The sequence below is a fragment of the Miscanthus floridulus genome, chromosome 13 (assembly GCF_019320115.1).
Source record: "Miscanthus floridulus cultivar M001 chromosome 13, ASM1932011v1, whole genome shotgun sequence".
Classification (NCBI taxonomy): domain Eukaryota; kingdom Viridiplantae; phylum Streptophyta; class Magnoliopsida; order Poales; family Poaceae; genus Miscanthus; species Miscanthus floridulus.
This window is the reverse complement of record NC_089592.1, coordinates 25,629,283-25,643,938: the sequence shown is the minus strand read 5'-3', so window position 1 is coordinate 25,643,938 and position 14,656 is coordinate 25,629,283. Positions and strand designations below refer to the sequence as shown.

At 44.8% G+C, this 14,656-nt stretch overlaps 1 pseudogene; it reads right to left on the bottom strand.

Moving 5' to 3' along the window:
• Window positions 1-9,101: 9,101 nt before the first annotated feature.
• On the bottom strand, window positions 9,102-9,910 carry LOC136499609 (germin-like protein 12-2; annotated as a pseudogene).
• Between the last annotated feature and the right edge of the window lie 4,746 nt (window positions 9,911-14,656).

Here is a 14,656-nt window from a genome sequence, read left to right as displayed (position 1 = left end):
AAGATGCTTGAGCCTATCGATGAGGGTAGCTAATAAGCTAACACCCGATCCAAAAAGCAAAATGGCTGAAATCACCCCTGAGCATACCGGCTGAGAGCAAAAGAGCTAAAAAGATGCTTGAGCCCACCGATGACGGTAGCTAATAAGCTAACACCCGATCCAAAAAGCAAAATGGCTGAAATCATGCCTGAGCATATCGCCTGAGAGCAAAAGAGCTGAAAAGATGCTTGAGCCTGCCAATGAGGGTAGCTAATAAGCTAACACCCGAACCAATCCTAAGATGTTTCTACAACCAGACGAAAGCCAGACAAGCACTCGACAAATCAAGAAAGTTTGTCAAGACAACGATCTACAAAAATTGAGTTGTTTTACATGGTGCAGATGAAAGCCAGATAAGCACTCGACAAATCAAGAAAGTTTGTCAAAACAACAATCTACAAATACCGAGTTGTTTACACAACGCTGACAAAAGCATGACAAGCACTTGACAAAATCAAAGACATCTAGGCAAGGAAGACATCAACAAAAAATAAAGGATCTTCATTCAAAAAGAAGTATAATATCCTTATTACAGAGTCTGGAGTACTAAAGTCAAAATACATCAAGCATCATCTTTAGGAGAAGAAATATTCAATATCAAGATTATCTACAATCCTCCTAGCCAAATCTTCGACCTCAGGCTCCATCTTTTCAACATCATCAAGATATTCTTGACTCTCGGCTTCCTCTGCAATCTTGGACAGGGGCATCTCCAGAGCAAGAACCCGGACCTGGGCAAGAACATTTCTAGTACATAGTTGGGCGCACCTCTTCACGAACTCCTGGAAATGAGTCGGAACTTGAGGAATAAACTGAGCCCAAGATTGACCATCATCCGATGGTGTCCGAAGAAGATCAGCTACTGACCGAAATGATTTCCACAAAGCATTCCAGTTCTCAAGGGCAAGCGCGAGTTCAACCATTTTTTGGACCTACACAAGATCACTGTCACCTCCACGCCTAATCAACTTGGCAAGCGCGAGTTCTTCTTCAGCACGAGTAACTACCTCTTTAGCCCTGTTGTGACTATTGCGAGCAAGTGTCTTCATTTCCTCAATACCCTCCGAGAGCTTCTGCTTTTCAACTCGGAGAGCTAAACCAGGCACCAAAAACAAGTCAGTTGAAAGGAAAATTCAAATACAAGAGGAAACAAAAAGAACCCGCAATACCATTGCACTCATTCTTCATGGCCTCCACAGCTGCACCCCTCTGCTTTCCTGCCTCAACCACCTGGGCACGGAGAGCTTTTTCCTCCTTTTGGTGCATTTGATGCTCGGTCTCGATCTCAGCCCGATAGAGGTCAAGCTCTGTTTTCAAGGCACTAACCTCAGAAGATAACTTTTTCTCGGTTTTAGATGAGAAAAAGAAGCCAGTATGATCCCGAGAAAAAGACTGAGCAAAAGAGAAAGAGAAAAACAAAACATAAGAACAGAAGAAAAATGAACATCTAAAGAAAGAACTTCAGAAAAAACTTACCTAGAGTTTTTCCCCAAAAGAAGTCGCAAAGGTTCCCCAGGCAGCGGTCAGCTCTGACAACCGATGAGTGGCATTGAATTGTTGCACCACATCATCATCCAAACGTTGAACGCCACTAGGAAGAGGAGCAGAGGGAGAAGCCGGCTGAGGTAAAGAAGACAAGACTAGGGCTGTACCCTGGGAAGCCCTGGCTGCATCCTTAGATGGCTCCACCACCACGGCCATGGTCACCTCCGAAGCCAGCAAATCAGCAGCTATGGAACCACCAAAGAACCCTGTCCCCCTCACAGCCACCTCTCCGACCGCACATTCCGAGTCCAGAGACTCAGAACATAGAGGCGCACCAGAAGACTGATAAGAAGTCGACTGAGGGTTGAGGGAAGGCGAAGGCCTACAAGATGATAAAGAAAATCGACGATAAGAATATGAATCAGAGAAGGGGAAAACAAAAGCAGAGAAACATAACCAGGATTCACTCACTTAGCTATCTTCTTCTTCATAAAACCCCCAAGACCAATAGAAGACCTTAAAGGGGGAACTATAGAAGCAAAAATATCGCTGCCACCTTGCAACAGGAGTGGCGTGGTCGGAATCGGAGCTCCAGAAGAACTCAAGGTCGACGACCGCTTACTACAAGAGAACAAGGTCAAAGTCAAAACAAAAAGAAGTTTTCAACAATAGAAAAATAGGAAAACAACTCACCGATGCGTAACAAGGGCCGCATCATCATCCTCCTCTTCCTCACTCTCAAGCATGGCAACCATAGCGCCATCTGAAAAAGAAGAAAAGTACTCGGTTAGAGGCAAAAGCAAACAACAAAAAGACAAAACATATTAATATGCTCACCTAGGAGCACGCTACCTATAACTTGAGTACCTAGACGAGTACTCGATTGGTGAGACTTCTTGGTGGCAGGCAAACCAGAAGAAGAACAATCCGCTCGCCCCCTTTTTCTGACACTACGGGGAGCTCGAGGAACTGGACGAGGAACATACTCTACATAGGTGTCAAGAATTGCGGAAGAAACACCAAGAAATATCGTGGTGGTTTGAAACTTACTGGTTAAAGATGCCCCAGCAAGATTCTCCCCAAGCTCCACAATGGCAGGGCGGTCATAAAGGGGGATCAGGTCAACAAAGTTACGCCCCAATTCCTATAAAAGAGTAAAACAACCAGACAAGAAATATTAAGCAAAAAGTAGAGACAGCAAAGGAAATACAAAAAGTACCAACATAAGAAAAAACAACTCATAGCAGGAGGCGGGTTGTTAGCACAATACTTAGGGACAGTATGCGGGACGACGCTTACTCCCTTCAACATCTTCTGAAGGCGCTCGAGCACCTCCTCACCAGTCAACTCAAGGGCAGGGACCATACGAGAAGGGTCCTCTGCTCTAGAGTATTCAAAACCATAGTTTTCTCGCTCCTTCAGAGGTTGAACATGGCGGCAAAGAAAACTAGAAACAATACTAAAGCCGGTCAAGCCTTGCTGTTTCAGAGCACATATCCTCTCCAAAAATGGCTTGATCGCCTGGAGCTCATCCACCATCATGGGATTCTTCTCCCATCGGTCGTTAACAATGGGACCAGAAGAAGAATGGACAGCAAGAGGAGGGATCATATTGGTGGCATAAAACCAGGCGGCATAAAACCAGTCGGCACGCCAATCCCTCAAAGAATCAACCAAATCATAATCAAAGAATCTACCCTTACAACCCTAACAAAACTGAATCCCGCAGCCACCAAGAATATGAGTGTCGGGGTTGGGGCTTTAGACAGAAGAAGTAACGAGAGAGAGAAAGAGAAGGAGGAATTCCAAGAAAAGTTTCACAAAGATGAACAAAAACAGAAAGATGAAGGACAACATTGGGAGTAAGATGGTTCAGGCTAATCCCAAAATAATTGAGAAAGCGATGAAGAAAAGCAGAGGCAGGAAGACAAAGACCAGCACGAATAAAGGAGACAAAAAGAACAATCTCACCAGAGCCTAGGGTTGGAACCCGATGCTGGCCTAGAGCTCTCCACTCAGTAATCTCCTTGTCCTAGATTAGGAAATCACTGACCAGCTCATGCAACTGATCCTCAGTCATAGTCAGGAGCTGGCCAGACCTTCTGAGCAGCCCTCATGGTCATGAATTCCTGATTTTCAATCACAGAAAGTGAGGCCTCCTCGTCTACAAAGGTTGCCTAGGACTTGCTCACTGATTTCTTCCTACCCATATACTAGCGAAAGCAATAAGGCACTAAGAAACGATGACGGTCAGGCAGCGGTGCTCAGATGACGATGACAATGGCGACGACGGAGTGAGGATTAGGGTTTCAAGGCAAAAGCATAGCAGCAAAGAAAAAGAAGAAAGAAGGCCTTTAAATAGATTTTTACAGCAATAAAAATATGGCCCACTAGGCCCATTTAAACACGGCATCAGAACGCAATGGTTCATTTCCCAACACAACTGACAAAGCTAAAATGACGGACAACACACTTCTACACAAAGGTACAGTTCAACGGGAAGATGTCAGACTTATCCATCCAGCACCAAAGCAGAGTTAACATATTGCTATGAGAATAGCTCATCAACCATGAAGCAACGAAGGGTTACCTCAAAAGGAACACAAGAACTCGGTTCTTATAGAAAGAACTCAGGAATCTCTCAAACAACCAGGACATCAGCAGGAAAAAAGAATGACAACCCAGAAGACAAGATTCTTTCCATTATAAATAACTTCAAAAATTACAAGATTTCACATCTTACAAGACCCAACGAACTCGGTACTACGACGAGCAAGAGGAACCCGGACACAACTAGGCTCTGGAATGACTACGTGTTCCAAATTGCTACTTGGTAGAACAAACCACACTCAGCTACACTGTTTTCTTCAAAGGACGGACACAGAACATCTGAGGCGGAAGTCAGCAGCACGGTGGGACAACATGGAACAGGGAAGCCCAATAGGCATCTGTCTACCCAAGCCTGATGTGACACCAGATCAGGCGTTGATCTGCACCGGACAATCGCAGGGCAGGCAAGGGGATCTACCCAGAACTGCTGGATGAAGGAACGTACCCCGCATCACAAGACTTCCTCCAACTACCGCCACATACCTCCTGGTACAATGCCACTGCGAGATTAGTCTACCTCTAATCTCTATCACAAGACTCCCTCTAGCTACGACAAGATATACAAGAACTACAAGATACGCCCGGGGGCTACTCTACTTCAGAAACTATCATATTCATGACTACGGAGATTTCAGACCACACAACAGAACGCTCGATGAATCAAAACAGCACACCAGGAGGGTATTTATAGACCAAAGAAGCGGTGCACATGGACCGGGAGCACCAACGGAACAACCCCAACAAAGGACACAGTGAAAAGACAGAATTCAATGAAAGAGGACTCAGGCGTGAAGGAACAGTACTCAAGGACAAGCATATTCGAAAAGGATATACCAACACTATACAACTCGTGAGCAAACAATATTTACACTCAACCACTACCATACAACCACATCTGACAATAGCAGACTACCAGAGAATATGACAAGACCCTGCACCCAAGTTCTTTTTGAGTAAAAGAACCCGGATAGACGCTCAGGGGCTGCAACAGGAGAGGTTTTTCAGCTCTTTTGAACAGCATAAGATTCAAGACCCTCTAGCTCCTTGTTACAAATAGCAAGAGGCTCAGGGGCTACACTCAGTGAGTGCACTTTTTTCCTTGAAAAAAGCGCACGTCACCAAGAAGATCTCTTCAAGACAAACCACTTCAAGGATTCATGTCAAAAAGAACCCGAACCGAGCAATATCCGAGTTCTTTTTGAGTAAAAGAACCCGGGCATATGCTTGGGAGCACTTCGACGAGGAATCAGAACAATTTTAAGACAAGACCCTCCAGCTCCTTGTTCCAAATAGCAAGAGGCTCGGGGGCTACACCCAGACGGATGTATTTTTTCTTCAAAAAAGCACACACCACTCGAAGATCCTAAGAAGCGCTACACAGTTTTACTCAGGAAAGCACTCGGACAATGCTTGTTCCTACTCGGCAAGACCTAAAGGAACAAGATGAGGCTTCCAGAACTCAACCATGAAGTGCTCGGGGGCTTGTCGATACGGGACCCACCGGATACCCCACAAGGAAGGAAGAAGATCTAGTCTAACTAGGATTTCTTTCTCTGTAAACTTAGTAGTAGTATTATTCTGTAATCCGACTAGGAACCTCATTGTAAACCGACTAGGACTCTGGCCTCCTGACTATATAAAGGAGGGCGGAGTTCCTGGAGAGAGGACGAAGAACACAACAAAACACAACACTTGACAATCAATCCAACGCAAAGGCAAACGCCGACTGGACGTAGGGCTATTACTCGATCACGATCGAGGGTCCGAACAAGGATAAATTGACTGTCTCTGGCGTTTACCATCGAGTTCTGCATACGCTGAAGCCCGAACAAACTGCCCCGGGGACCCCGTGGCAGACTATCGGTGGTGAAACATCGACACAAATCCAATGTGATCTCTTTGGAATGTGTATTCTTTCTTTCTTTGGTGTTTTTGGGTGGAAGGGTCATGCTTATTATCCTTTAAAATTAGTTCTAAAATATTAGGAAGTAAACCATAAAATGGGGTTATTCCTAGTCATTACAAATATTTGTCTAAATTAACACAGGTCAATGAGTCCTTTTGGACGGCGTGATTTGTTAATTGTTACCAGGTAAGATACTTGTTTTCTAATGGTGATTATGACATTCCCAGTAATCACGTTAGCTGATGGTGGACTGTGATAGTTGCGTAAAGAACAATATTGGATCAAATGGTCGATCCATGCGTTTGTGCTTACATAAGGATAGAAAGAGTCAACTCCTCATGTTTCCAATGTTTACTTGGTCACCATTTTATCGGGTGCTAACATACATATTACCCAAGCCCATGCGTGACACAAGTGAAAAATAAAGAAACATTTAATTAATTAGTTAGGCTGCATTGAGATACGTGTATTTTTTTAAAAAGAGTAGTACTGGAGCACATCTCATTTATTTAAGTTTCAATGCAGGTAATTAAGTCCTTTTGAACGGTGCGGTTTGTTAATTGTTGCTGGGTAATATGGAGAGATGATTAAGATGTTGATAACATGGAGAGATGATTTATTTTATTTTCTAATGGTGATTAAGACATTCCCAGAAGCAGTTGCTGATGGTGGACTGTGATGGTTGAAATGGTCGATCCATTCGCTTGTGCTCACATACGAATAGAGAGTCAACTCCTCATGTTTCCAATGTTTACATGGTCATCATTTTTTCGGGAGCTGACATACATGAATTAATCGACTGGAATGCTTCCGTACCAAGGTGGGCACGAACTGGTAAAAGCCTAAAAGGTAGCTAACGCACACGCTTTACTTTTGAGTTAATCTGTGGTGAAGCTTCTATCCATCATCTGTCCTCCGTGCTTCACCAGTGAGGTCATCCCGTAAGCCTGCAGCCTGCTATTGTCACAACACATAGCAAATTGTTAACTTTCTATTCACTGGATCCCTAACATTTTGATATGATATCGGCGCTTCACTAACGTCCTGCTGCTTCTGATAGTGACTTTTTTTTTGGACCGATCAAGCATTTGGGTGCTCGCTACCCGTAACTAGCAATCACTGCTGGTTTGGAACCAGCGCTTTTGGTGCCAGATTTCAATCCGCCTGTGGTTAATGGACGGTGTTGGTCTTGGCGTTGCACTGCCGGTTTGTCACCGGCAATGATGCTTATTCTCACATAATAACAAAAAAAAGCATGGTGATCGCGATCCCGCTGCATGAACCGTGTTGACGCAAAAATTTAGGTCCAGGGCTAAAGAATCACTGCTGGTCTCTGTTACCAATTGGCAATATGTGAAAGCCCATCTATCACTGTCGGTTATATTATCACTGGCGGTTGAAGCTATGAAGCTTATCACTACCGATCGGCGAACACTGATGGTATACTCTGTAGTAGTGGCTTTCAAACACTGATGGTATACTCTGTAGTAGTGGCTTTCACTATAAAGCTGCACATGGGCATAGCCAATAAGACTTCTTTACCAATACCAAGCATCAAGGGCTTCTCCGCCACAAGCAAGCACAAAAGCTAGAACAAGATGGCGTCAAGAACCAAGCTCAAGTAAAGAAGATGAGAGCGGAGAATCTCCTGAAGTGCAGATGAGTACCCAGTGCACATGCCAAAAAGACTGCCAAGGCATGTGGGCATTGTTTGGAGGATGAGTATACTCCATAAGTCTCGACCATCTTCGAGTGTATATGTTAATAATGAGGAAAGATTGAAGGAAAGAATCAAGAAGAAGGAGAAAGCCAAGGAAAAAGGAACAAAGGAGCAGGCGGCTTTCCTCGCCATTCAAGAATGGACAAGTGTTGACCCTTTACTGCCGGTTCTTTGCTCTAAAAACCAGAAATTACTATAGAATAGCACTTCACTGCCAGCCTCATCACTTCCGAAATTAGGAGAACCGGCAGTGTTGACCCTTCACTGCCGGTTCTTTGCTCTGAAAACCAGAAATTGATTTGTGATGTGACTGAACCGGCAGTGATGACAACTATCATTGTCGGTTTGTGTCTCTAACGGCAGTGGCTTGATGGCCACATATCACTGCCTGTTCAAGCCAAGAGCCGACAGTGATTAGGCTCTATCACTGTCGGTTCTATCCATGAACCGACGGTGATAAGCCTACAACACAAAAAGGCTGCAGCCATCCTCTCCTTCCTCCCCTCTTCCATCCCGAGAACAGAGGTGCGCGTTTGGGCCCTTCTCTCCATTGTTGCGGCTGCTCTTCACCATGAAGCTAGCGCTTGGATTTTGAAGAATGGCTTAATCTTTTTGCTTTAAGGTTAGTAACAAATATCCACTCCTTTGATTTTGTTGCTTAATTAGTTTCATTTTGATGGCTACATTGCTTGATTCTTATTCTAGTTCTTTCTCCATTCTAGCGAGCACTTTTCCAATTGGACATTTGTGCAAGGCTCAAATTGTGGCGAATCCATCGTCCAAAAGGTTGGTGTCTATGAACATATTTAAATTCCTAGCTAATTATTCCATGGTGGTCAAGATCATCATTGTTAGTATGTGAAGCTATAATTAGTTCTTAGAAGTATAGTAGATTCTTTTACAGTTTGTTGAGAAAATTAATCTATCTGTCACATAACAACGCACTGTTTGGAGCTACATTGTTGTTCATGATCATGTCTCCAATTTTAGACTTATTTTTAAAATTAGTGTCTCCATTTTTATGTGGCATAGAGTAGAATATACTGTAGAGTGAACCGCCCTTACAAATGGGAATTATTGGGGTGGCTAGTGTTACAACCGCCCCTACAAATCATTTTTGTAGAGGCGGCTGGTGACACAAGCTGCCTCTAAAAATTGATTTGCAGGGGCGGCTTGGGAACTGCCCCTACAAACCCTTGATTTGTAGAGATGGTGTGGTAGGGGCGGCTGGCAAAACCACCTCTACAAACCATTGCCAGCCGCCCATATAAATGCTTACTGTAGTAGTGTGTAAAATGCATATAAACGTATCTTCTTACAATAAAGTGAGTCTCAATTTACTTAGTAGTGTTTTTTCTCCCTAAATTGAGCTTGGAGCCAATCGATTGTTCCCTTTTGCACCTGGAAAGCCTTGGCCAAGACATCATCTGAGATTGGTGGTTTTGATCCAAAGACTGTGTCGGCAATAGTAATAGCCCCAGGGTTCGGGCTGCTTAGTGCAGCGATTGCAATAGCTGGCTTGTCATGGATCGCTTTGAATTGGAAGTGTATGAGCCCTTGGGGGAATACAAACACGTCACCCTTATTGAGAACCTTGGCGAATAGCTTGTTACCATTGTCTATGTTAGAGGTGACAAATCCAACGTAGAGTGTAACCTCGAGCACGGTGAGAATCTTTGTGGCACATGGGTGGATTGGTGGTGAATTCTAACCTAATGGCGCATAGTCGATGCGAGCCAACGAGATGTCGAGGGTGTTGAATCCAAGTAACTGCATGACATTGGATCCGACCTTGCTTTTCATGGTGTCCCTAAGGTTGTCAAGGTTTGCTGCCTTGAAAAAGTCATCTGCGTTCACGGCCATGGGGTCCTTGCAAACAAATCCACTCACCTTCACTGCATATACAAAGACGAAGGAAAGAAAATATTAGGACATACATAAAAAGTATAATGTTTGTTGTGACAAATGATTATTATTTGATCCTCAGTTTAGTACAAGAATATAGCATGACTTAAAGTGAGTGCATGCATATCTGGAGAATGTATGTCGGCTACACAGAAGTCCTAGAGTGGGCTAGGGTCAGAAGCAATGGCCTGGGAAGTGACCAATGCTATAAAAGAAATGAGGAGAAAGTAGGTGGCGGGAGCCATCTACTTTAATTTTCCACTCGCTAGCTGTTATTTTTGTGCTCTCCGAACTCAGCTATAGAGAGCTTCTTGTTGAGTTTGCGTCTCTATGTTGATGCTTTGGGTATGGGGATGGTGTGTGAAAGGATCAAGATGTCCAAGATGGGGGGGGTGAATTGGGCTAATTCTAAATTTCTTTGCAATAATTAAATCCAACGGTTTGCCCAATTAACCCCTTGTGCCTAGAAAATGTTTCTAATGTTCTACTGCACAAAAAGTCTTGCAACCTAAGTTCCAATTCTACTCTAGCATGGCAATTCTATGAATGTAAAGACAAGTATTGAATTGCTCAAATTAAATGCTCAAAGTAAATGCTTAAAGTAAAGAGAGAAGGAGGAACGCGGTGATGTTTTGCCGAGGTATCGGAGAGTCGCCACTCCCCACTAGTCCTCGTTGGAGCACCCGCGCAAGGGTGTAGCTCCCCCTTGATCCGTGCAAGGATCAAGTGCTCTCTACGGGTTGATTCTTTGACACTCTATCGCGATGAATCACCCACAACCGCTCACAACTTGAGTTGGGTCATCCACAAGCACCGCCGGATGATCATCAAGCTCCCAATCACCACCAAGCCGTCTAGGTGATGGCGATCACCAAGAGTAACAAACACGAACTCTCACTTGACCACGACAAGCCTAATGAGAAGGGTGGAGGCACACTTTACTACTCTTGATCTCACTAATGAGGGCTCTCTTTGGGATTCTCAAATCTCAATCACCTCACTAGGACCTTGCTCTTCTTGGCACTCACAAAGATGTTTCTCAGCTGTTGGAATGAGCAAAAGTACCCCCACACACGAATGGAGGAAGTATTTATAACATGGACTGAAAAACGAACCATTACGTGCCTCTGCGGGGTGATCGGACGCTCCGGTCGTGTTGACCGGACACGCCAGTCAGTTCACCCCGAATTCCAGTGATCAAATGGTGACCGGACGCTGGACAGCGTCCGGTCATCACTGATCGGACGCGTCCGGTCGTGATTTTCCCTCTCTGAAACCTTACTAGAGTCGACCGGACGCTGGCCCTTAGCGTCCGGTCACTTCACCTCTCAGCGTCCGGTCACTTCCAGACGACTTCACCTTAATCAAATGAACTGACTGGACTCTACGCCAGCGTCCGGTTAGTATTTGACCCTCCATTCACTTCTAACTTTCGATCGTACGTGAATGAAGTTTGCTCCAATGGATCTAAGGGCTTTTTAGGAGCTACCTAGTGCTAGGTTTAGCAAGTGTGCACCACACCTAACCCACTAGACTCATCTAGGTTAAGCTACTCGTCCATACCCCCCTTAATAGTATGGCCAAAGGAAAAACAAAGTCCTGAACTACACTAAGTGTCTCTTAAACACCAAACGACACTTAGAACTAGTCCATCCTTAACCTTGTCGTCCATCCTTTAAAAACCGAAACGATTTCCATCGTAGGGCATGGCCACCATGATAGCCCAATCGATCTCTATTACCATGACCTAACTTAATTGCCTCTGCAAGACACACGTTAGTCATAGTAATCACGTATTGTCATTAATCACCGAAACCCAACTAAGGGCCTAGATGCTTTCAGTGTGTTTATATAGGCTGCCACAACGGCAAGTGTGGCGACGTGAACGTGTTAATGACTGAAAAAGTCCAAGTTTAACCTACCAAAGAACTTTGCAAACCTACCTTGATTTTAATATTTTCACATGCAGTACAGTAACAAATCCAATGTGATCTCTTTGGAATGTGTATTCTTTCTTTCTTTGTTGTTTTTGGGTGGAAGGGTCATGCTTATTATCCTTTAAAATTAGTTCTAAAATATTAGGAAGTAAACCATAAAATGGGGTTATTCCTAGTACACTAGTAGAGAAATGGCCTTTCATCCTCTTCGATTTTGGGCTTTAGTATTGGTATTTTTTGCGTCCGGGAGTAAAGGAAGAATTAGTCCCGGTTGGAGCTACCAACGGGGACTAAAGACCCCTGTCCTGGCACGCTTTCACAGCAGGCCACCTTTAGTCCCGGATGGTAATACCAACCGGGACTAAATGGTGACCTTTTAGTCCCGGTTGGTGTCACCAACCCGGATTAAAGGTCTCCCACCCGGGACTAAAGGTACCCCATAGGTCAATTCAAAAGGAGTGTCTAGGACCCTATCACATGTGGTGTACAACTGAATTGATAATTAGTTTATGCACGAGGAAAGAGGTCCTGGGTTCGAATGTCACACATCGCAAGAGAGGTCTCCCTACAATTTTGTTTATTGTTCTCCTGATGATGGACCTTTATTCCCGGTTATGTGACCCGGGACTAAAGGCCAGAACCTTTAGTCCCGGATTCGTGGTCCCGGTTGGAAAACCGGGACTAAATCCAGTTCCCAACCGGGACTACAACCTATTTCTCTACTAGTGGTAATTACGAATATTTATCTAAATTAACACAGGTCAATGAGTCCTTTTGGACGGCGTGATTTGTTAATTGTTACCAGGTAAGATACTTGTTTTGTAATGGTGATTATGACATTCCCAGTAATCACGTTAGCTGATGGTGGACTGTGATAGTTGCGTAAAGAACAATATTGGATCAAATGGTCGATCCATGCGTTTGTGCTTACATAAGGATAGAAAGAGTCAACTCCTCATGTTTCCAATGTTTACTTGGTCACCATTTTATCGGGAGCTAACATACATAAATTAATCGAGTGGAATGCGCGCTTCTGTACCAAGGTGGGGACGAACTGGTAAAGGGTAGCCACCGCGCACGCTTTACTTTTGAGTTAATCAGGTGAAGCTTCTGTCTATCAGTACAGTGAGGTAAGCCATTTGGTTGCCTGCTCCCTGACTTTTTCAGATTATATCCGCAATTCATTAACGTCCTGCTGCGTCAGGTAGCGACTTTTTTTTTGATCGATCAACCATTTGGTTGGGTCAGCAGTGTTGACCTTGGCATTTCGATGGTACGGCAGTGATGCGCGCCTATTTCAAAATATAAAAAAGAATGGAAAAACGGGACTGTGCCTGCACCCCTGCCACACCTAACCGTGTTGAAACAAAAATTTGGGTCCAAAGGTAAAGAATCACTACCTGTCTGAGTTACAGGTTGACAATATCCGGCAGGGAAATCCTACCTATCACTGCTGGTTGAAGCTTCAAACCTTATCACCGCCGGTTCCAAAGCAATGAACAGTGATGGCCGATAGTGATTTTATATTTTGTAGGGGTGGCTTATGCCAATATGACAACTGTAACAAGATGCATTATTGGGGATGGTTAGTCATGCTTTATAAGAGAACTTATAAAAAATAAACACTAGTTTACACTACTGCACAACTTCATCTCACTGCCGGTTCAACTAGTACATAGAGAACCCCAAAGTGAGCTGTGTTAGCGGGTGCTATCTCGTCCCTTATTTCTCGTACACTTGTCGTCCATCATACTTGTTTCACCGTCTTGTTTGTCACATCTGGTACTTGGAACACCTTTAGGCTAGCAACCAGAACAGTTCCTCCATCCCTGATCCCATCAACAAGGGAGGCGAGCTGCCGTGAGCAGGCCGAGCACGCATGGGGCGAGCTATCTGCGGCGGCACACACATGGCGAGCTGCATCTGCTGGACGGCGAGCGCGGCTGCATGGGCGTGCGATGGCGGCAGTGTTAGCAGGCGGGCAGTGGCGGGGCGGGACAACAGCACTGGAGTCATGGACCATGATGGCGACGTGGGGTGCTTGTCGCCGGTGAAGGGACCGGTGAAGACCTGGTGAGGGGACCTACGAAGACCTTAGCACCTGGCCTGCGCCGGAGGCGATGCGAAGCAGTAGCAGCGGGATGTGTGCTGCGGGATGGCGGAGGGTGGAGGTTAGCAGCATGAAGGGGCAGGGGCAGGTCGTCAGCGTCAGCTGGGAGGACTGGGAGGCACCGGTGCAGGGTGTGGAGGAGACATGGCGGCGTCGGTGTCGGTGGTAGGGCGTGGCATCGGACGGGGCCGGGTTCACGAGGATTTCGAGGTTTCTGTTTTACCCAAGAGACTTTTGCCTTCTTTTTTTTACAAAGCTGAGCGGACCGGTCCTGGGGAAAAGGATGAGACAAGGCCGGGCGTAGCTTACTTGGGGTTGAAGCGAAGGTAGCATGGCAGACGATATCTGTTTCATAATTTTTATAGTTGTAGAAGAGACGAAGAGATGGACCATCTGCTGCGATAAAGGAGCTCTATATAGTCTAGATTTTTTTTGTCGAATACACAAAAGATTTGCGTATCATTGTATTAAGTAGAAGAGTTTAAGCAAATATACAACGCGCTTCTATCGAGCGCCGAAGGAGGTTGACCTAACACAGCCGTAGCTGGACCATCCTAGCAAAATACCTCTTGTTTCGATATTACATAAAAGGAAACAACCAATGCCGATGCAGCGATGCGACCTAGGAGATGGCCTTGGACGAGCCCTTTCCAACGGCCGGGAAGAGCGTGTTATTATATGCATCTAGTGACCACCTATGATACTTGACTTTCGTTATTATATGCATCTAGTGGAACACACTGGTCGTGTGGCTCCTAGGCCTACTGGGTTTATTAATTTAATCTTAGCTGCCGGTTGATAGTTCAGTTTAGCTTAGTAATTTTGAAGGCTCCATGCAATAATTGTCTCCAAATTACCGTCCAAAAATATTTTTTGTGTAACAACATATCATAAAAAAACAATATTCAATAAATTTTGTAGGATCCTCACGTAATTCAGTTTAA